This window comes from Pinus tabuliformis, chromosome 6 (assembly GCF_031772625.1).
Source record: "Pinus tabuliformis cultivar Carrire ecotype Pingquan chromosome 6, CPIR1, whole genome shotgun sequence".
Lineage (NCBI taxonomy): Eukaryota > Viridiplantae > Streptophyta > Pinopsida > Pinales > Pinaceae > Pinus > Pinus tabuliformis.
Window position 1 is genome coordinate 1,747,034,773 of NC_142292.1, and position 25,343 is coordinate 1,747,060,115.

General features: G+C 35.8%; 1 non-coding gene across 1 annotated transcript; it reads left to right on the forward strand.

The window, feature by feature from the left end:
- The first annotated feature begins 570 nt into the window (after window positions 1-570).
- TRNAV-UAC (transfer RNA valine (anticodon UAC)) lies at window positions 571-642 on the forward strand. Its single transcript has one exon. It is a non-coding gene; the product is annotated as a tRNA-Val (tRNA).
- The last annotated feature ends 24,701 nt before the right edge of the window (window positions 643-25,343 follow it).

Below are 25,343 nucleotides of genomic sequence, written 5' to 3' on the forward strand. Positions count from 1 at the left end.
ATATATATATATATATATATATATATATATATATATATATATATATATATATATATATATATATATATATATATATATATATATATATAGATATATATCATATGTCGTTCATGGTTTCCGGAGATCCGTGTTACATTTGCATAGAAGTTTAGATATCATTCAGATATCTAAACACCAAACAACAAAAACATTGATATTTTTCTTTCACTCAACCTATAACATATTGCATCTGTCTTCATCAATGTTCTTCTTCCATATGTTATCAACTTGTGACATTTCCTTTGCAATATTTGGTGCATTTTCTAGTTATAAGTCATTTATAAATTATAAATGTCTTCAGACTTTCAATTCTAATTGAGTATTCAACTGAACATATTGATTCTCTTATACATAATTATTTTTCCCTCCACCCACTTTTCGTAACTTCCATAACCATTAGGTAGGGACCTGCAGCTTCGATGTTGCTTTGCTTGTTTAGTAAAATATTGTTAAGACTTTAATTTATTGAAAGTTGTAGAATTTACAATTTATGAAGTTTCAAGGTCTAATTTTAAAAGTGTAATTCTTTAAAGGGTGCTAGCTCAATGGAAGAGCACCTGCTTTACAAGCAGGAGGTTGGTGGTTCGATTCCATCGTGCCCTGACATGATTGATATGGAATGAGCTTTTGACCATCACTAATGAGCTTTGGTGAAATTTTTCAACCGTCACCAAAATATGAAATGGTGACGGTCAACGAATGCCACCATGTATATGCATCAATAGTGACAAACCTCAAAGGTCTGTAACCATAACTCGTTGTTGATGATATGAAATGGTGATGGTCGATGTCTGTCATTATAGTCATTATTCGTGACGGACCTTAAATGTCACCAAAACACCTATACTTATGGCAATGCAGCTTTTGGTGAGGGTCAATGAAAGTCACCATATATATGCACCAATAGTGATGGCCATGAAAGATCATCACAATAAATCGTTGTTGTTCATATGAAATGGTGACGGTCACTATCCGTCATTATAATCAATATTCGTGACGGACCTTTAATGTCACCATAACACCTATACTTTTGGTGATGCCACCTTTGGTGACATTCAGTTTTTTGTGACGGAGGCTATGGTCCGTCACCATTGCTCATATGAAATGGTTATGGTTGCTATCTATCATTATAAATCATTATTGATGACGAACTTTGAATGTCGCTACAACACCTATACATTTAGAGACGCCACCTTTGGTGACATTCAGTTTTTGGTGACGAAGGCTATGGTTCATCACCATTGCTCATATGAAATGGTGACGGTCACTATCTGTCATTGCAAATCATTATTGGTGACAGACTTTGAATGTCACTACAACACCTATACTTTTGGCAATGCCACTTTTGGTGACGTTCAGTTTTTGGTGACGAAGGCTCTTTTGACCATCACCAATGAGCTTATGGTGACATTTTTTGCCCCTCACCAATGTCCTTTTTGCTTATAGTGGTAGCCTATCCTATGACTCCACTGCAAAATAAAGGAAGGGATTTTAAGTGGAGCAAAGAGTGCCAAAATATTTTTTATTAGCTTAAACATTTACTCACCACCGCGGCTATTTTAAGCATCATTGATCCAAATAAAGATTATGTAGTTTGTATGGATGCTAGCAAGGAAGGCATAGGTGGCGTATTAATGCAGGAAGGTAAGGTAATTTCTTACAATTCTAGGAAGTGTAAGGAGCATGACAAAAGATATTTAGCCTATGATTTGGAGCTGACAACAGTTATCCATGCATTAAAAATGCGGCGACATTACCTGATTGGTAAGATTTTTTGTTAATGACTCGCCATCATAGTTTAACTAACTATTTTAAATAGCCCACTTTAAATGTTAGGCAAGCTCGTTGGCTTGATTTCCTAAGCTGGTTCGACTTTGAAATTAAGCACTTAAAAGGAAAAGAGAACTATGTCGCAGATGCTCTAAGTAGGAAGGTGAACTCTTTGTATGAAATATCATATAGTGAAGTAAAAACACAATCAAGGAGAAAATCAAGGAGGCAACAATGCAGGATTCGATATATAAGTTTTTATGGAAGCAAGCTAAAGTTCTGAAGAATAAAGAATAACAACTGGGTTATGAAGTAAATTCGGATGGAATATTGATCTATAGAGGAAGGATGTATGTACCTAACCAAAAGGTTATTAAGATTTTAATTTTAGATGAGTATCATAAAGTTCCTTATGCCTGTCATCCCGGTTATCAGAAAATAATTACCGCACTCAGAAAAGACTATTTATGGCCCAGCATGAAGAAGGAGGTGGTTGAATATTTGACACGTTGTTTGGAATGCCAACAAGTAAAAATGGAACAATGTCACCCAGCTGGGTTGATACACCCATTACCTATTCTAGAATGGAAATGGGAACTTATTTCTATCGATTTTATAACAGGGCTACCCAAGTCAAAAAAACATAATGATTCAACAATGGTGGTAGTTGATAAGCTGAGTAAATTTGCTCACTTTGTACCTATACAATCTACCTATAAAGCAGTACAGATCACTAACATATTTATGCAAATTGTTTTTAAGCTGTACGACATACCAAAAGTTATAATCTCGAACTGTGATGTAAAATTTACATTAGCCTTCTGGAAAGCCTTGTTTGAAGGACTGGGCACTCAATTACATTTTAGTACTACCTATCACTCACAAATGGATGGGCAGACTGAAAGAGTGAACCAAGTAGTTAAGGATATGTTTCAAGATTATATAATGCAACAGTTGTCTAAGTGGTAAGAGTATTTGCATCTAGTAGAGTTTTCATATAACAACAACTATCACACTTTTTTACAAATGAGCCCTTTTGAAGTGTTGTACGGGAGTAAATGTAGGACTCCCTCGAATTGGGGTGGCCCAGAAGATAAGTTAATGCTAGGGCCTGATATGCTAGCAGAAATGGAAGAAATGGTCAAAGAAGTATGAACTAATTTAAATGCTTCTCAAGACCGACAAAAGAATTACACTGATCAGAAAAAAAGTTTTCGAGAATTCCAAGTAGGAGATCATGTTTATGTTCATGTGCGGGCCAAAAAAAGTACACTACAATGGAATGGATGCGCCAAATTGGCACCTCGATTTTGCGGTCCTTTTCAAATTTTAGCTTGAATTGGGCCAGTGGATTATCAACTCGCCTCACCCATCCATATTCATTTGCACAATGTCTTTCATGTTTCGGTATTAAAGAAATATATATATGACCCCAAAAACATAATAAATTGGCAGGATATACAGGTGAGTCAGAGGATTTGAACTCTCATAGGTCTATCTTATATAAATATATGTGTACATCAAGATCGTATAGCTGATTTTTGTTTTGATTTCATGAAATTGACTAAAGTTTTATTCTAGCATACAGGTCTAATCAGAAGGCGAGTTCCTGGTTGAACCAATGGGTATGCTCGATCGGAGAGATGTAATGCTGCAGAGATGAGTTATCACCAAGGTTAAAGTATAGTGGCAACATTTTGGGCCAGAGGAGGCTACCTGGGAAGATGAACAGACTATGGGGGAGATTTTCCGAAATTATTTCCAATAAAGGAACATTGGGACGATGTTCAATCTTAAGGGGGAGATGTGATGTCCCCCGTAAATGTAAATATTTATTTACCGCATTTAAAACAAATTGAATACTGATTAAGTTTAAATAATTAGTTAATCTTGATTTAAATGCATGAAAAGTGGAATGCCAGGATGATGGCAGTAATTGTTTGATTAAATTTAAATGAGAATGAATTGTCTAAAGGGTGATAGTTTTATTTCTCAAACAGTTAGGCTGAGTGGTTACCCAACCCTATCTACTTCCTTGAAGAGTTTATTCCAAGGGATCAATAGGATGGAGGCATCTGATATCTAGGGAAGAAAAAAGAGGAATAGGTTAACTGTGCTAGAAGGACAGACAGTGCCAAAGTAGCTAAGTTTGGTTAAGACCACATAGCTACTACCTCTCAAGATAGAATTTATTAAGGAGAAGACCTTGTGAGGGGTAGCTCGAGGGGAGACTTAAGAGATACAATGTGGGTCTCAAGGTTGGGAGGCAAGATAAACATAGAATTAAAATCTAGTTCAACTGGAATATAAGCGAGACAGATAAGTATAATCTGGAAATCCTAGCTATTTAGCCATAGGATTTATCTTCTGATTAGCATGATGGATATGTTTTTATTTTTAAGTAAATTAGTTACTATGAAAATATACACTCAGTAATGAAAATATGAACCTAGTGATTAAGAAGGGTTTGTGAGTGAACCTGTAGGTGATGAAATTATTTAATGATAAAATAGGCTCTAGTGCCTCCTTCCTTCTCCTATTGTGTCATATTTGTAAATCCTTCAATCCTATCCCAATTTGTTCTTAAGGGGGGATGTTAGGATATTCTGACACATAGGAAATAGTTAAGTACAACTTGGTCTAGTATAGAGTTAGGTAAAGTGTGTTTCTTTACCTTGTACATTTTGTAACTTACAATCTGACGGTCATGATATGTAGTGATCCAACGGTTCATTCTCTCCTCGGTATTACTGACACTTGATCCGTGGCTTGACACCCGATTGGTCCATGATTTCTATTTAAAGCGCACGGAGGGTCATTTGTAGGGTAATCCGTGCATGAGAGAAACATATGTAAATTTTCATTCTTTTATTAATAAATTGCCTGAAGTGGCCGCGTTGGCTCAGGCCGTGGACTGTTTCCCTCTTTGAGGGTTTTAACCACGTCAAAAATATTGGTGTATTTATCTGCGATCTGGTTGTGAGCGATGTCCTTTGGTGTTCTGTCTGAGGAACTTACCCTGTCTGAGGAATTATAGGGTAAGTTCCTCAGACAGAACACCAAAGGACACTGCTCAAACCAGATCGCAGATCAATACACCAGTATTTTTGACGTGGTTAAAACCCTCAAAGAGGGAAACAGTCCACAGCCTGAGCCAACGCAGCCATTTCAGGCAATTTATTAATAAAAGAATGAAAATTTACATATGTTTCTCTCATGCACGGATTACCCTACAAATGACCCTCCATGCGCTTTAAATAGAAATCATGGACCAATCGGGTGTCAAGCCACGGATCAAGTATCGGTAATACCGAGGAGAGAATGAACTGTCGGATCACTACATATCGTGACCGTCAAATTGTAAGTTACAAAATGTACAAGGTAAAGAAACACACTTTACCTAACTCTATACTAGACCAAGTTGTACTTAACTGTTTCCTATGTGTCGGAATATCCTAACATCCCCCCTTCAGAACAACTTGGGGTAGGATTGAAGGATTTACAAATATGACACAATAGGAGAAGGAAGGAGGCACTAGACCCTATCCCCCCTTAGTGACAACTTCCTGAACTCCAACCATAAATCGAAGTTTAGTGAACTTCACCTCTGTGAGAGCCTTTGTAAAGATGTCTGCAACTTGATCATCTGTTGAACAATATTGCACTTCAAGAACATGGTCATGAATGAGCTTTCTGATGAAGTGCATGTGCAGTTCAATGTGTTTGCTGCGCTGATGTTGGACTGGATCTTTGCATAGCTGAATGGCACTTTGATTATCACACCAAAGTGTAGTCGGATGTTGCTGCTGAAAGCCAAACTCTGACAGGATCTGACGAAGCCACAAGGCTTCCTTACTAGCTTCTACGGCACCACAATACTCTTCTTCTGTTGATGAAAGAGAAATGGCACCTTGTTTCTTGCAAGCCCATGTAATAGGTCCTGAACCAAGAGTGAACACATAACCGGCAGTAGACTTCCGATCATCAGGGTCACCAGCCCAATCGGAATCAGTGAAACCAACCAATAGAGGAGCTGCTTCGGCACTGTAATGAATCCCAAACTGAACTGTACCTTGAACATAAAGAAGTATTCTTTTAGCTGCTTTCCAATGAATTTCACGTGGGTTTTGCATAAACCGGGCAACAAGGCCAACAACAAAGGAAAGGTCAGGACGAGTATGGGTTAGATACAGAAGTTTTCCTACAAGTTGACGGTATAAGGTAGCATCAACTTTAGGAGAAGTACAAGTGACTGAAAGTTTGACTCCAGACTGGAAGGGAGAAGGGGCTGGCTTACAGTCTTCCATGTGAAAATGGCGTAGAATATCACAGGCATACTTGGACTGGGAAAGGGAAATACCCTCCTTGGATTCCAAGACTTGAAGACCGAGAAAATAATGTAAGTGTCCTAAGTCTGTCATTTCAAATTTCTTTTTAAGGCTGGACTTCACATGGTTTATAAGGTTGGGATCACTACCGGTAAGGATAAGATCATCAACATAAAGAACAAGAATGATAAGAGACTTGCCCACTTTCTTGGTGTAGACAGTATTGTCAGAATGACACCTAGAAAAGCCAGATTCTAAAAGAAAGCTATCCATTTTGGCATACCAAGCTCGAGGAGCTTGCTTGAGACCATAAAGGGATTTCTTAAGCCGACATACAAGGCTGGAGTCTGTTTTTATGAATCCAATGGGTTGTTCCATGTAGATTTCTTCATGCAAGTCCCCATGCAAGAAGGTAGATTTAACATCCATCTGATGGACTTCCCGTTTGAACGAGGCAGCAAGGGAAAGAACAAGGTGGATAGAGTTCATTTTGGCAACAGGGGAGAAGGTTTCAGTGTAGTCAATGCCTTCAACCTGTGAAAAACCTTTAGCAACAAGACGAGATTTATGTTTATCAAATTTCCCATCTGGTCCATACTTGGTTCTGTAAACCCATTTGCATCTAACAAGTTTTTGTCCCTTTGGTAGAGGAACAAGATCCCATGTATCATTTGCCAATAATGAATGATATTCTTCATTCATAGTTGCTTCCAAATCTAGATGGCCTGAAGCTTCTGCAAAAGTGTCAGGATCATAATTTACTGGAGCTTGAGCCAGTAAAGAGGAGGCTCTGTCGAACTAAGAACGTGTGCGTCGTTGATCTGTAGGATCATCGGCAAGATCACCTGCTGCATCTCGAGTAGCATGAACCCATTTTGGAAGCTGAGGAGCTGAAGGAGGATCCTGAGATGGTGGGGGAGGATTTTCATCATCTGAAGAAGAAATGTTTTCAAAAGTAGAAGAGATAGGGAGAGGTGGCACATCCGCTGGACTAGGCTCACAGGCCGATATATTTTCATCAAATTTTACATCTCTTCTAATGATAACATTTTTGGACTTAAATGGAATAAGTCTATAGCCTTTGACATCTTCAGAATATCCAACAAAAGTACATTTTTCACTCTTAGGTTCTAAAGCTTTATGCTTTTCATCTAGAATATGGGCCCACACTTCACTTCCAAAAACACGAAAGTGACTTACATCTGGTTTGATTGAGCTCCATGCTTCTTCTGGAGTGATATTCTTTAAAGCCTTAGTAGGAGTGCGATTTATTATGTAATTTGCACAGTTAATTGCTTCTGCCCAAAAACTAAGACCAAGTCCTTTAGATTGTAGCATACAATTAGCCATTTCCTTTAAGGTGCGATTCTTCCTTTCAGCTACACCATTTTGTTGTGGAGTATATGGAACAGTATGTTGCATTTGAATTCCATTCTCAGTGAAAAAGTTGATGAATGTGTTTTTAACATATTCTCCTCCATTATCAGATCTTAGCTTAAGAATTTTATGTCCAGATTGTTTTTCAACAAAGGCTTTGAAGGCCAAAAATGTGTTAAATACTTCACTCTTGAGTTTTAAGAAGTATACCCAAGTGCGTCTGGAGAAATCATCAATGAAAGTTAAGAAATACTTGCAGCCAGAGAATGAAACAACAGGAAGTGGACCACATAAATCACTATGCACAAGATGTAAAGGGGCTGAGGCATGCCAAGAGGCACGTTTTTCAAAATTGTCCCGATGATGTTTTCCGAGTACACATCCGAAACAAACACCATCTCTACAAGATACCATAGGAAGACCTGTCACCATATTTTCTTTACATAGATGTTGAAGGGAGCGATAGTTTAAGTGACCAAATCACTCATGCCAAAGTTTGCTCACTTCATCGTTATGAGCAACAAATACTGAGGGAAGATTTCATGACCCAAAGTTGTGAAACTTATACAACCTTGTAGAATCATCAGCAATGCCAATAGCCAAAATCTGTTTAGGATCTCTTAAGTCCTTGATTACAACATCATGAGGTGAAAATTCAACAATTTTACCTTCACCTGAATGAGTTATATGATATACAGATAGAAGGTTGCAGGATAAGGTTGGAACACATAATACATCATTAAACTGACCATTGTCTAGATGAACAGTTCCAGTCCCTACAACACTAAGAGATCTATCATCACCAACATATATATTTTTGGTGTTACAATCATTTAAAGAAGAAAAAATGGCTTTGTTTTTGGCCATGTGATAAGAAGCTCCAGAATCAATGAGCCACTCATGAGAATGAGAAGAAGAAGATACATTTAATGCATAGCCAGACCGAGATGCTTGACAACCACATGCAGAAAGTGCCATTCCTGAAGATGAATTTGAAGTTGAAGATTGCCCCAAATGGATGTTATGCTTCTTCATTGGTGCTTCCAAGGCTTCCATCTTCTTAAAGCATTTTGATTCTAAGTGGCCATCTCGATTACAAAAATTGCAATGTCTATCAGTCTTCTTCCCTTTGTTTTTATTTGTCTTATCATTTTGTTGAAATGATTTTTCATTTTGGGGCTGAAATTGGTTAGGACCCTTCTTTTTAGGATATAACTTCTTAGTATTATTTGAATTTGGTTGTTGCTGGGTGGCTAACGCTTTCTTGGAAGAGTTTCCAAGATTAAGAAGACCAAGGTGTAAGATTTTTTCTTGTTCTCTTATTAAAGAATCACAAAAAGAGTCAAAGGAAGGGGACTTGTAGTCTGTTCCTTGAGAAATGAAGGCTTCTCTTGTAGAATGAAAGGTGGAAACAAACACAGAGTAGGCTGGCCCCAACTTAGTAAGAATGGAATAGATAAGGTTACTATCTTCTTTCTTAACCTTAACACCTTCCAAGAGATATCTAAGGGTCTTGAACTTGGACAAGAAATCTTCAATACAAGAAAAATTATTAGGGTCCAATGTAAGCAACTCATTTTCAAGTTGATGGGCTCTAAGTTCATTTTTAATCCCAAAAACTCTATTGATTTATTTCATTGCTTCATCAGGAGTATCAAGTTCTACAATATGGAATCTAAGATCTGGAGAAATAGACATCCCTATCAATCCACGTGCTTAATCTTGCCTATTTTCCCATTTAGCAACCTTATCTTCATCCTTCGGTTTCTTTTCTTGGCCTGAGGCTATTCTGTAGAGACATTTACTTCTAAGTAAATCCTCAATGTAGGACAACCATTGGAAGTAGTTGGTGCTGTCAAGAGTAACTTGGTATTTACTTTCCATTTCAACAGAAACTGAAGCTAAAGATGCTGAAACTAAGTGTTCCAATGAATAGATCTCGAAAAATTAGGCTGGTTTAAAAAAATGGCTCTGAAAACGGCTTCCGGATGAAGAAGTTATGGCTTTTTGAAAAAAAGTTGTTGAAGTTGCCGACGAAGAGCGGGAATGTGCGGAAATGAAAAATTCTGCCCCCACAAAATGGAGACTTGAACCCAAGACCTCTACTCTCTTAAAATAGCTTTGAACCAATTGAGCTATACAAAAAATTTGAGAGAGAGAGAGGGGGGGGGGGGGGGGGGGGTGCTTTAGGTTGCGTGCTTGCTTTGAGAAAGCTCTTTTTCCCTACAAAACAAAAACCACAAAACCCAACACGGACATGCAAAGAAAATGAACCTTTCGGCTCGAAGTTAGCTTTAGCTGAAAAACTAAATATTTTCAAAAATGAACCTTGCGGCTCAAAGTTAGCTTTAGCCGGAAACTAAATATTTTCCTCAATGTTTCTAATTTTCCGAGATCACCCTAAGGCACAGGGAAAAGAGCATATGCATGAGAAAAATCCTTCCTTTCTGTTTCTGATTTGCCCAAATCGCACAGAGTCGCAGGGCAAAGAGCATACGCAGAAATGAAAGGTATAGATCCGGTAATAAAAAAGCTAAATAAACCGAAACCGAAATAAACAGAGAGAAAATAACTGTAAACTGCAAATAAACACTGTATACCTCCAGATCTTAAAAGTGACGCAGATAGGGCTACCGGAAACCTTTTCGTGTGAAATGAAAGGGGTTCCTCACTGGAACAAATGCTCCCAACACAACAGAGTAGTCCTCTCGGCCCGAAAGCAGTCAGAAACAGCAGATCTAGGAAACCGCAGTCGGATGCAGTTCTACCGGCTTCAGATTTGGATCACCAACGGACGCGGCCCTCAAATAGCTCTGATACCATGTAGGAATTTACAGGGTAAGTTCCTCAGACAGAAAACCAAAGGACACCACTCACAACTAGATCGCAGATCAATACACCAGTATTTTTGACGTGGTTAAAACCCTCAAAGAGGGAAACAGTCCACGGCCTGAGCCAACGCGGCCACTTCAGGCAATTTATTAATAAAAGAATGAAAATTTACATATGTTTCTCTCATGCACAGATTACCCTACAAATGACCCTCCATGTGCTTTAAATAGAAATCATGGACCAATCGGGTGTCAAGCCACAGATCAAGTGTCAGTAATACCGAGGAGAGAATGAACCGTCGAATCACTACATATCGTGACCGTCGGATTGTAAGTTACAAAATGTACAAGGTAAAGAAACACACTTTACCTAACTCTATACCTAACTCTATACTAGACCAAGTTGTACTTAACTATTTCTTATGTGTCTAAATATCCTAACAGATAATTCATAAAGATAGTAAATATGTAGAATAACGAAATTATTTACTGTTAACTCATAAAAACGGTAAACCTGTAGAAGAACGAAATCATTTACTGTTAACTCATAAAGACAGAAAACATGTAGAATAATGAGATTATTTATTGTTAATTCATAAAGACAGTAAACCTGTGAAATAACAAATTTATTTACTGTTAACTCGTAAAGACAGTAAACATGTAGAGTAACGAGATTATTTATTGTTAACTCATAAATAAAATGAACCCGTAAAATAATGAAATTGTTTACTGATAAACTTATAAAGACCATAATTAAGATAACGATGATGAACCTGTAAATAAATGAAAACTATCTGTTGTTAAATTCATAGAGGCAGAAGATGAGGTAAAGGACTGTGTCTAATTTTCAAGTTAGGAAGAACGCAGTAAATGTTACTATAACCATAGTTGTTGATTAAAATGCAACATTGGGAGTTAGATGAGGAGTTAGTGATAATGTTTTAGAAGGAAGGGAAAACACAAGCAGAATCCATAAATGGAGAAATAATTCCACAGAGAACCAAACACTGAACCCGCGTATGGAAAATGCACCAAAGGATCAATTTCCGCATCCTGACAAAGTTTAGATCAACAATGAAATTTCTCCATCGTCTGATTTGGAAATCACTGAAGCACCATCCATGTTTCACTCTTACCCACATAGGAAGAACCAGCTAGAATCCACAACGAAAGCCCTGGAGGTTGTGGGTCCGCACCCGTAGGGGCAGTCAGTCACCCAAAAATTAAAGAATGTCATTAATCACTGAACAACTGTCGAATGATTTAATTAAATAATTGGACTTAGTCATGTGACTTAATGAATAGTTAAACTGGTGTGAGGTGCCCCGTATATCATCGCAGAACCTTAGTAAATAATACTGTAGATCTTATATCTATGTCTTTGTACTGCAAAGATTCAAAAATTAAATAAGTGGCACGATATTGATAAATCCTTTTGTTTATGTGTTTAAAGGCTAAGTCAATGGTATTGTCATATAGATAAATAAGTAAATCTTGGTTTATATGTTGAAGGACTATTGCAATGTATTGTTATATAGTTAAATAAAAAAATTATTAAAGGTTTTACTTATGGGTATGTGATAATGACCATGAAAGGTCCACCACAATAAATCATTGTTATTCATATGAAATGGTGACGATCATTATTCGTCATTATAATCATTATTCGTGATGGACCTTGAATGTCACTACAACACCTATACTTTTGGCGACAGCACCTTTGTTGACATTAAGTTCGTTTGGTGACAAAGGTTAAGGTTCATCACCATTTCTCATATGAAATGGTGGCAGTCACTATATGTCATTATAAATCATTATTAGTGATGTACCTTGAATGTCACCACAACACCTATACCTTTTGTGATGCCACCTTTCATGGTGTTTAGCTTTTGGTGACGGAAGCTCTTTTGACCATCCCCAAGGAGCTTATGGTGACATTTTTCAACCCTCACAAATGTCCTTTTTTTTATAGTGATAGATATTGGTTTCAAGTTGAATAATAAAAGTAATAAAATTTTTAGTATTTTCAATTACATGTAAGAATGAAACTTAAGTTTACTAAAGAAAGTGAGTGAGCCTAATGGATAGGTATTGGTTTCAAGATAAATAGATAGTGGTAGTAGAGTAGCTAGTGCATTCAATTGTGTATATAATGGTTGTTGTTTTTTATTAGAAGGCCAATTGTATGATTTCATAAGGAGAAACAACATGATTTCCCCCTTTGACATTTTTATTGCTGGGGGCATGGGCTTTACAAATTTTAAATGAAACATTAGGAGTTTAATTTCTGCCATTATTTGAAAAAAATCATGTAGCAAGGATCCTAAGATTTCTTATAGGATTTTTCAAATCTCAAGAGGAGAGGTTGAGGATTGGAGCTAATTGTGGTGGGAATATATTGTGCCATGAACCATACAAAATCGATGGGCTGTCACACATTCCTAGAAGTATAATTCATCTTTTCAGAAGATCATCCTTCTATTAAACATTTAAGTTTTCCCCATCTTAGGTTCAACATAGCTTGGGGCAAATAAATTCTAAAATTTCAATGTATATAAATCTTGTATTGTACCCACCCATAAATATAAATTGAATCTATTTCAATATTTTTTGTTTATTTTTAAATACAACTCTTATATTAATATTATATATTATTATATATGATATTATGAAAAATAATATAAATGTTATAGAATATATATTATATTCGTTTCTATAGTATATATTATTTCTTTTTATGTTATAAATCAAATCAATTCAATATGTAATATAAAATTAATATATAAAATAATATATTACATTTATTAGATTATTTTATTTTATTTTTATATAGTATCTTAATTACATGTTATCATATAATTTAATTGTATAATTTAGATAGTATAAATTTTAATTAGTAGTATATTATACAATTAAGAATTTACAACTTTATATTTATAATTTATTTTAAGTTATTTAAGTGAAAAGGAAAAATGCATTAGTTGTTCAATGATAATGGTTTTTTCTTGAAAAGATCATTTTTATTTATAGTCACATTAATACAATGTTTTTTATTAATTTTACTTTGGTACAACTTTTCAATTGATTTTAACCATGGTTGCATGGATTATGGTGCGAAAAGTGAATTGCAAATTCATAAATATTATTTTATTGGTTTACCTATTATTTTATTATTTCCATAGGAGGTCCATTTTAGACCTTAAAATTCCCCTAATTTGAAGATGCCCCATGAGGGTGAAAATGAGAAGAGGATATTTCCTTGTTGGTATTATAGAGAAAAACATCTAAAAAAGGATTGTCCTTGCAAGCATAGAAAGAAGGAAAATAGCTTCAGCAAGTCACAAGGACATGAATTACCGATGCAAGATGCCAAGAAGGAGGAGGGTGCATTCCCTAAAGCTCCTTGATATATATACATATGTGTGATGAAAGTATCCCTTGTGAACTATTGGGGAAATGTAAGACTTCAAGGTTAGTGAACCTTGTTAAGAAGTCTTCAACTGATTTTGGTACATGGATATACATATGTATATATTCATATATGCACTTATACGATGGTTGAAAGCACCATGAACTCTAGACTTATGGGGATTGTTGTATTTTTATGTTTATGTGTTGTGGTTTTAATTTTATCAATTCCATGGATTGATATCATTTGATTATACAATTGCACATGGCCATGCTATTTTGTTTGTTGTTTTCTTTCATGATTGTTTTTGTGGATTTCGTTTTTACAATGTTTCATTTTGTTCCCTCTTGAAATTGTCTTCAATTTCATATTTCTTTGCAATTTTATGCTTGTGGACCTCACAGTAAGTTTGTTGGGGTGGAAAGAAGCCACAAGGGACTCTCGTAGAGGGTCGAGAAGAACCAAATAAAACAATACAAATCAAAAGATGCCTATGCATAAGCCATGATTGTAAATGAAATGAGAAAGGTTGAGAAGGGGAAGTGCATAGTTGGCATGAACAAGAACATGTTGGTGGTGGGAAGATGGGCTAGAAAAAGACCATTGATGGTATACCTTGAAACATTACTCTTGAAATGACAATAGGGATAAATGAGGAAATATGCATGGCTGGAATTTGACTGTGTAAATAGTGCTAGTTGTAATAACAAATAAGATCATTCGTGTTAACAATAATTCAAAGGGTAAAAGGATGAATTCAGAAAAATAAAAGTATTCTTTGGCCACAAGCAACTGTTCTCAAAATTTCATGCATATTTTCATAAAATTAAGTTCTATAAACCATGGTTCTAATTGACATGATTTAACGTGTGTTGCTAGCCAAGTGGTTGGTTGGTCCATGGGACAATGGACAATGATATGGAAGTCATGAGAATGTCTCAAAGGAGGTTCTTGTGACCTTAACCCAATTTACATTTGTAAATCTGTGATATGTTCATGATCATGTCAATGGTTATATACATATATAAATTCCATTGTGATTGGCAAGTTATTTTTTGGATCATTCTTGTGAAATAATGATTAATCATGCTTATGCATTTAACATGTGAATGGATGTCATGTATTTGAATCCTGGTTATAAGAGGAATCAATTGGGCAAAGAGTAGCCCTAGATGATTATGAATTTAATATCATGTGGATATAATTCTTATATTTTTCGCATGTATGTATTATGATCAATGGATGTTGAAGGAAATATCAATGGAAGGAAAATAGTGTAATATGTAACATGTTGTGACAAATATGGATAGACAACAGATTTTGGATTTGGATTTCGAATGCATATAGTCAAGAGTGGGAAAGACACTAGAGGCAGTATTGTTTGGTGTTTGTGGATGGAGTTGGTGTGGTCTCTAGATTTTCAACACTAATGTGTACATATCATATAATGTCATTTGTATTGTGTATGTGTTACGTTGTATCGTGTGTGTATGTGTATATACTTTATTGTACACTATGTATACATGCATATGTTATCTTATGCGTTTGGGTCAAGCAAGTATGGTACTTCCTGGGTTCGTGTGTTTTTTAATTTGGTTAGGAAAGACAGGTATGGGACTATCTAGGCTTGTGTTGAATACGACATGTAGACTACCTAGAATGGGGGTTACTTGGGCTTGTGAAGGTGTGAAATGCACCTTTATGTTTGTCGACACATGACTACCTGTTTTGGTAGTGCCCATATATGTGGGGTAGCGATTGGGCTTATATATGTATTTGTTACTAATTTCTCACCTTGGGGTTGATGAACCACTTAGTAAATTTGAAATTGAAGTTAAGGCACTAGGTGCTTGTTGGGTTTGGAAATTCATCCAATGTCTATATGTGGTCAAAGAGAAGATAATACACTAGGTGCTTGTTGGATTTGAAAATCGATCCACTATAACTATCAAATAGAAGAGAAGGCAATCAGTGCTTTATAAGTTTGGAAATCGATCCATTGTGTGTATAGGAAAGGAAGAGGCCACTGGATTTTTACTAGTTGCAAAATTGATCCAGTGTGTGTAATGAAAGAAGCAAAGAGAAATTCAAATATGAGTATGAGTATTCCATTTGATTCATGAATTTCTAAATTATGAACATAAATTGATATGTGACCTATGATGGTTTGGTTTATGATCTAACATGGTTTTCCTTGATAGGATACAAAATAAAATCACAAGTTTCATTTCATGGACAAGATGCTAAGGAGGTATGATTTAAATTATTACAATTCCTTATTATGATTCTCATGGAGAATTATGTGTCATGATGTAGGAAATCATGGAAATTTCTCAGTTGGGTGAATGGACTTGGATTTAAGGTGAATGATAGTAGCTTGAAGATATTAGAGTGCAGAGTCGCACAATGATTAAAATATCTCAGGAAAAGGGTCATTGTAGGACACTAGTACCCAATAGTGTCCATTGACTCTCATGACGCATGCCATGATCGGTATAAATGTGTTGAGGCAGGAACTTGCCTCAGTTATGAGACCCTTTTGGTACAAGGAAGCTTTGCTAAGGAATGGATTTCCAAAGTGAGTTGGATGTAAAGGAGGGGATGCTTGCACTTGAAAGGTGTGTGACTGCACAAAAATGGGTGATCATATTTCCAGAGGGACTGGGAAGAAAAGAAGCTAAGGCAATGAAATAAAATGGTTTTGGTCATGAGCATAGTTGATTGGAATGAGAATCACATTGACAGTGTTCCCAGAAACAATGAGTAAGGAACTATTTGTTGAAGGGACAAGAAGCCCAAGGATAGTCGTGTTGGATATTGGAGGAATAAACACTCCAAAGAAAAGGAAAAAATCCAAGTTGTATCAAGAACCTCAGAAGTACCAAAGACTGCAAAAGAAGTTGGGTAAGCTAATATGCATTTAAATGTGTTGTAAAAGACAAAATGAGTTGTGCATATAGAGCTTCATAATCAACAATGCTTGATCTAAAGCATGTTTTATCGTACATGACCATTAAACATAGAGGATGGTGTTCTCCCCAAGGGTGAGGGGACTTTGAAATCCCCTGGTTAATATTACTCCTTTGGAAATGAATTGTAATTATTTAAATAGCTGAGAGAGGGACATGGATTCCATTGCTTGAGGAAGGAGATTGTTTGAGGGAAATGGTGTTCTAAATGCTAATCCTTGTTGGTTGAAATGGTCTTAATGGGTTGACTATGTAATAATTTTAACAATCTAGAAAAAGGACATGCCCATGTTTCCTCAGCCTCTAATAGCAAGCAATAAAGGACAAAGTATTTGGGTTGGCAATGGGTTGCATCATCCAAGGGATGGACTACGTGGAAACATGGCAAAGGAGGGATGGTTGGTCAGTTGGAAAAACTTCCATTCACATCTTTTTCCTCTCTCACATGCATGCACATAGGGGGAGCGGGGAAGAACAAGATCTGGGGAAGACTCTAGCACGCAGAAGTAGTGGAAGAAAATTTGGCTAAATAACCCTCTCAAAGGCTTGCTAGGTCAAAAATCTTGTAGAGCAGTGGCTAGTCTTGAGGACAAAGAACCCAATGAGAACCTTGGTGGATTGATGAACACACCTGCAAGGAGAAAAGGGAATCTTGGTGCTTTTGGTGATGAATAGCACTAGTTCTTGCTTCCACCAATGGAAGGATGACCCTTGTACTCCTTGGTATCTTGGCCAACTGATGAGCCTTTTGTTTAAGAGGTAACTCTTCTTTTGAAGTTGCACTCTTTGTGCTATGATGTCTTCTATGATGTTTTGATGTTGTAATATGTTTAGATAACTGATGTAGGATTCCCCATTCCAACTATGAAATTGGTTAATAAATAATATTGGCATTGGTTTCGTATAAGTGATGGTTCATTAGTGCATTAACTATTAGAATAGTTGGTGGGTGAAGGCAGTGTGGCTTTGGGAAACCCTGTTTCAGCTAGAGATTCAATTATTTCTCGGAAAGAACTAGTCCTCAAGCTATGGAATCTGGATCAGGGGTGAAAAATGCAAGTAATAGTCGTTATAAGTTGTCTATGGTTGGGTGGAGAGTTATTGTCCTGGACTTAGTTTCACATCTATAGTTTCAATCCAATATAAGTTTCTTCATATGGCTCTTGTGTCATGAAATTTATGTTTGGACTATTAAGTTAATCATGTATTAATTGTATGAATGATTCATGGTTATCATGTGATTATGGGAACAAAGCTCTGATGATTCTCCACATGGGAATGTGAATAAATAGATCCTTGTGTCAATGGTTTTACATTAACACTTTGTACGCAGGGAGACTTAAATTTACATTAGTACTGAATGCATAGAGTGATCACATGAACATTGTTAGTGTGGTAAAACACTAGCAAAGATATAATAAATTATGTAAATTTTCTTAATTATTAAGCTTAATTGTTGAGCTAAAATAATGAAATCTTTGAACACAGAGGGTCTGAGGTGGAAGGCCTATGTAAATCCTTCAAGCGATGCTTAAATTCATCAATATGGCTAATATCCAAAGGTGGATGAACCTCATTGCAATTAATGTAAAAACACAAGGAATTCTTATAATAATGGTTGTATGGAAGAGGGAGAATAAGCACATAATTATAGAAGTGCCTATATACACATATATAGATATATTCACATGCAAGCATGGGCAATTTATAATGTGGTGTAGTGTAAATTAATTTATGGCCAAACCAGTCTTTTGCAATCATAGTGCTCCATTTTTATATGCACATATATATTAAAATGTTGTGGAAGAACTGTGTCATGTTGGGTTTTTTTTAAACCCCATAACCAAAGAGAGGGGTGCCACGTTTATGTAATAGCCATCATAAAAATACTATGTTAAAATATTTAATAGAGTCGAGGTTGGGGCACACTGGCAAAATTATACTTATTTTTTTAAGCATCGACAAAATCCCTTCACTTAATGGTAGCTGGAAAAACAGAGGCAAATTTGTCTCAAATAAACCTTTCAAATATCATTCTCCCCAAAGGTTTAAGTGTATTTTTAGGGAGAGTGTCGAGGTGACATGTCCCATAAGTCCCATCCTCAGACATTCAAAGGTGGAACGATCGAAGGGGAGCGTCAATACGATAAGGACCATTTCAAGGTGGAGGATATTAGGGTATATTCATAGGGGCTTTATTCAATGAACCTCTAACATATCACGTGCGTTTGTGGCATAGTAAACAATACCCCTAATTTTACTAAATATTGGAAAATACCTCTAAAATCACATTATTTAACCCCTTACCAATACAAACCTAATACACCTCCCCAATTTAAAAAACCCCTATATTCACTACATATTCGAGGTATCCATTTTTTCATTAACATTTTATATACCCCTTTATACTTTTTTCATTAACCTTAGCTTCATTTTTTATACCGACCAATATAAAAACCCTTTAACCCCTATTATATGATGAATATATTATGTCATTTTTTCCTCAATATATATCCCTCAATATGAACCCATGTGATATGGTATTGCTACCCCAATGAAGCCCCCATAGGTATATTTGAGCCTCCACCTCAGACGATGAGAGAACAAAATGAACCACGTGGAAAGATGTGTGCAACATTGAAAGGATTGAGGCAATGTCCACATACATGGAGAATTGGAACTATAATTAATGGGAAATTTCCCATCCCAAATCCTATTATTGAGTGGTATCCCTTTGTGCATTGGTGATGGAATAGTGAGCACAAATCCACACCGAGGTGGAATGTATATGGAAATGACGTGGGGATGGCATGATTGTTTGATGAAACCAATGGAAAGAGTTGACATGTCAGGACGGATAGAAGGATTTCATAAGAATTGAAGGGTTGGGGACTAAGGTATTAAGGTTGGTCATATTATGTGAGTGGAGAATGGTAATTTTCAAGGGCTAATCAAGTGGGGATGCATCGATGTGTGTGTGTGTGTGTGTGTGTGTTGGCTTTAGTGGCTAGGAGGAAAGGATGGAGCTAGTGGTTATATTAAAGATAATCTACCTCGATTATATATATAGGTATATATATTATTATTCAATTTTAAGGTCACGACCAATCTAGATACCAAACTGGTGTATGACACTCACTTGTTTGTGGTACAAGGGACTCACCTCTACGCAACGATTTGACTGCTAAGTCTACAAAGGAATACATACTCTACCCCCCTCTAGTTTTGAACCTGTGATCTCTTAGTAGGAAACACATGCTCTTAACCATTTGGCCCATTCAAGTTGTATACACACACACACACACACACACACACACACACACACACACACACACACATATATACATATCTTATACCCTCGGCTGCATAGGTTGGCACTGGCCCATTTAGAACATGGTTCTCAGTCTTGGCTACGGTGGCTTTGAGGTGGTTCTAAGGGTATGATTCAATATATATATATATATATATATATATATATATGATACCCTCTTCCACATAGGATGGTAATGGCCCATTTTCAATTTGGCTCCCTGTCTTGGCTACAGTGGTTTTGTGGTGGTTATAAGGGTATGATTCAATTTGACTGGCTATATATCTATATCTATATATATAGATATAGATATATATATATATATATATATATATATATATATATATATATATATATATATATATATATATATATATATATAGAGTAAGGAAACAAGGCATGCCACACGGGGACCATGTGGGTGCCACGTGGCAGGAAAAGAGAGATGATATTTTTGCACTAATAAGGCTTTAAAAGGTCATGATTCGAAATCCAAATTTTATATCATTAAAATCATCTCAACGAGACAAACACAATGGAATTATTTGTTGAGTTTCGAAATGGAAAAAGCAAGTGAAAAATTTATACCCCATTTCCTGTTACTATGGGAGTCATGTCATCATAGTAACTCCCTCCTGCTAACCTTAATTTGGGTTGGGGATAGAAAGGGACATGTTATAAAATCCCTTTTCAAGGGTCACATGATTTGTGCAAAAGGAAGGGCCTTTCATGGCATTCATAGAATTTCCACTTGGCTCAAAGTTGTAGGCATCAATTTCAAAGCCTTGGATAATGTGGCTCAGTTCATATTTGGATGTCATCTCTAATGAACACTTTTACTTTTTATTGTGGAATACAAAGTTTTTTTCATAATCTAATTGAGTCATGCATATTTGTATGGTATAGGAAGGATTAGAATAATAATAATCATGGCATTTTTCTTTATTAGAGGCAATTGAATTATAAATATGGCAGCAATCATTATTAGTATCTGAGCTTACTTGCATATATATATATATATATATATATATATATATATATATATATATATATATATATATATATATATAGAGAGAGAGAGAGAGAGAGAGAGAGAGAGAGAGAGAGAGAGAGAGAGAGAGAGAGAGAGAGAGATTATATTAAAAAATTGGCATTCATCTCAAAACCATTGAAATTCTTCTAAAAACAAGATCTACCAATATTCTTTGAAGATTTGGAGTTGAACAAGCGACATCAATCCATTTCCTTAATTGAAAACTCCACAATACATAGAATTTGTTCCCATTTGAACTGAAATCATTCCAAAATATGCTTAAAATCCAAATGAATTTTCACCCCTTCCTTAACCTAATGTCATTATAATTTTGATTTGTTTCTCATTATCATCGAAGAGTTTTTTCCCCACTTAGGTCCATCCCAATTTTTTTGGAGAATCTGACATGTATATGTTCTTGGCATGATCACTTTTGGGAGCATCATTCATTCACCTCAATGATGGCTCATCCACATCTTCCTAGCCAACCCATTTTCGAATCTTGTTTTCTAAAGACACATTCTCAAAAGTAATTTTCTTAGAGGAAAACTTCTTTCCCTTGACCACTTTTGAAATATTGGTCTCAAAAGTCCTTTTTTCATGAATATTATCCACATAATAATTTGAAGTATTGGAACCCTCTAGATTGTCAGTAACCTCCACACTGCTACTCGCCCTCGCTTAACCTAGTACTAAAATTCCTTGACCGTTAAGAGGATAAATCTTCATATCTAAAAAAATTGTATCCTTTCATTAAATGACCTTATTACTAAGAATTATGTGGAGATCCTCATTAAATATCATATTGTGATTTGAATTGGAACCAACCCACCATATTGCTTTTCAAGCATTTTTCTTTTCTTTATGCTTCCCATCTTTGGGACAATTTTTTAGGGAATTCCAAATTTCATAACATGCTCTATATCGGAAATAAATATTTTCACAATCTAAAATTTGGACCCAAAAATAATTCAGACTTGTTAACTTAATTTCAACGAGAACCCTTTTTTTTAAGTCCATCTCAACATAGATAAGTGCATATGTGGACTTCATGTAGTGTTTAGTTTCATTAGTTTGAGAATAAAATCTTCCTAAGGAATTATCAATTGCTTCCAAAAATGAAAGGTTTCACATATGCAAAGGAAGATTGGAGAGCCTTACCTAAACTGAAGCAGAAGAGATTGATGTCAAAAGGGGGTCAAAGGAAAGAAACTAGGATTGCATAGAGAGCCCTGCACCACCCCATAATCACAAACCAAAATCTGAGATCAACACTCAACCTTTAGCTTTATCAAAGACTATAACAAGGAATCCTCTAGCCAGAGGGTAGATATTCCACTTATTAGAAATTAAAGGTTTCAAAAGAACAAAAATCCAAGGATTGAGATCAACTAGCCATGGCCACAGGTTGTTAAACCTGCAAATCAAATTATCCTCTGAGAAGATTTTTTCTTTGTGAAAATCTTCAGCCACTAGAGAGGCCTCAATTGATGTGGCTTCATGAAATGACAAACCATAGAAGGAGGAACCAGTATTATATTTGATGATGTCATGGAAGAAAGGGGAATCTTAACTCAAGTTTACACTCATTAATTCATTTCTAGAACCTAAGAGAAATTTCAATCCCATCACCACAGAAGAAGGAAGAGGGTTCATAGAGGAAGCATCGCATAGCAACAAGGGGGGTAGAAGCAGAGGACAAGAATGAATGAACCATCAAAAAAGATTTTTTCAATCGCTTATCAGAAGATAGGAACTTAGATCCATCCACCAATGAAGCCATGTTGGAAGAATAAATAGACATTGAGTGTGGAGAAGAGGATAACAAGTTATCCACAACTGATAATGCATGTGATTCAGAGGAGAAATCGGGTGTTGCCACAAATGAAAACGGAGTCAAAGATGCCATGAGAGATAGGGGATCCTTCTAAAAAAATTACAAAGCGGGAGAAAATGCAATCGGTTAGGGCCAAACCCTAGCTATCACAATGAAGGAGCCCTGTGTAAGAGCCATAATAAGTTTTTAACAAATTTATTATAGTATAATTAAGTTGATTAAGTGTATTTATTTTCGAATAGGGTTTTAAAAAATGATTTTTTCAATAATTATTAAGTGAATGGGAAGGATTTAAGTTTCACAAAATATTTTAGAATACTCTTAATAGTAGTCACAGATTAAAGATTAAACATTGATATTTATGTCAAAAGTAATTGTCCTTTCTTCCTTTTTAATTAAATTTATTAATTAAAAAAATGTGATATGATCATGAATTAGAAATATGGTATTAGTAACGGAGGGTATTGGCCCTTGATATTGTCACAAAATCTATTTATATACCAATAATCTTGTTATATGTTTTTTATAATTAATGATAATAATGATAAGTTAAAATAAAATTATAATTTAGTTAATTATTATTATTTTTAACATTGGCAATGTGAAATGTATTATAAAATAAGTTTTTTTGATACATATTTATTTCTACTGATCATTTAATTTATATGATAAAATTATTATAAATATTAAACTTGTATTCTTAAATTTAAATATGAAGCTCTAATCCCTTGCAATAGGTGTATAGACCCGAAGCCTGTCAGTGGGAGATCGCACATGATATAGAATAACTACCACATGGTTAGCCTATTCATATCATTAACTAACTAGCATGTATGGCTTAATTGTGACATGACTCTAACATCATTCAACCTATTGGTTCTGTACTGTGAATTTCATTCAGCCTATGTGGTAATTATGTTGAGGGATGTTGAAGTACAATTTTTTATCCTTGTGAGGAATGGAGGTGGCATCATCACATGCATTTGATTATACTCTGGTACCATTTTATTCTCCTTGTCGACTCATGGTTCATTACCAAAAATGATTGTATTGGTTGATTGTGCTTCTATTTTCAACACACATGTTATTTGGTCTGCTTCCAAGTATTATCTGGCAATACCAGCATTGGTTAGTGTGTATTACCATTGGCTTTGCCTATGGCCTCCCTCAAACTCCTCCGTTTGTCATCTCGGTCTGAAACTTCAATTGGTTGCTCGACTTCACAGTCTTGGTGAGGCCTTCATATAACTCACTCTGCTTCATCACGCTTCACTGGCTTCTGTAATTCAATATATAGGCAACTTCAGAGCTTGCAATTCTAAGATGGGTAGTCGTTTCCCCCAATTACATTTTATTTGGTTAACAAAGAAACTCTTAAGTTTAGAATTAGATATATGGGCTCAGAGCTTTGTTTTATATCTGCAAACTCAAGATCTCGTCATGCTACAACATAAGGTTCGGAGTTGGCATCCTTTTGATAGCGCCATCAATCTCTCCATGGTGCATAGTGAAGGGTCGAATGTTCCTCGGTGGTAGGAATGACTGAATGTGATTGGTTTGGCACCAAATGGATTTGACGACTCGAAATGGAGATCTTGGTTCATTGCCAGAAGAAGGAAAACCGCATGTAGGTCTCAAGAACCTAGGTTGAAGACTGGGTCGAGGCTCCTCGTTGCTAGTTCGCTGGGGCACATCAGCTCTGTGAGGAACCAGGTTATCCTATGGCATGTTATTTTAGTTTAAGATGGATATGAATAGTTGCTGGTAGTTTTGGATTAGTATAGACTGTCCTATAGCTCTAAGCGAGTCCTTTTGTATTTCCTGGTTTAACATAAGACTTCACGGTTGCTCTTTTATTATGTCTATAGAAATGATAAGGAAAAACATTAGAAATCTAAAGAAACTCAATATGGTTTTGGGTCGGTTTCCCTTCAGGCCGTCCATTATCATAGAGACGTATCCAATGTAATATTTTGAAATAGTGATAAGAAACAGAGCGTTAAACAAAAAAATATGAACCTCTAAAATAGCATGGTTATTGATATAAATCGTGATCTTTATGATTGAGTAGTGACATGTTTTTACTCTCTTAATCTTCACCAACCACCTCACGTGAACCTACTTTACCATGGACATCGTCGTGTAACAATTTGGCACCTCGGGCGAAGGCCACACCCACTTCATGCAACAACCTTGATCACACAAAATAATTTGATGATCATAATGAGATTGTCTTTCTGATCAATCATATCATGACGATTTGGTAGAAGTTTTGAACTATTTAATTTGGTTTATTCTTGAGACAAAGGTGAAACAATCCATCTTTCCAAATATTTAAATAGTAATGATGCATCTGGATCTAAAATTAGCTGTTATGAATTAGCCATTATGATGAAAATAGAAACCAGAGCTTCTAGTATATTATTTCAGTCTGCATGAA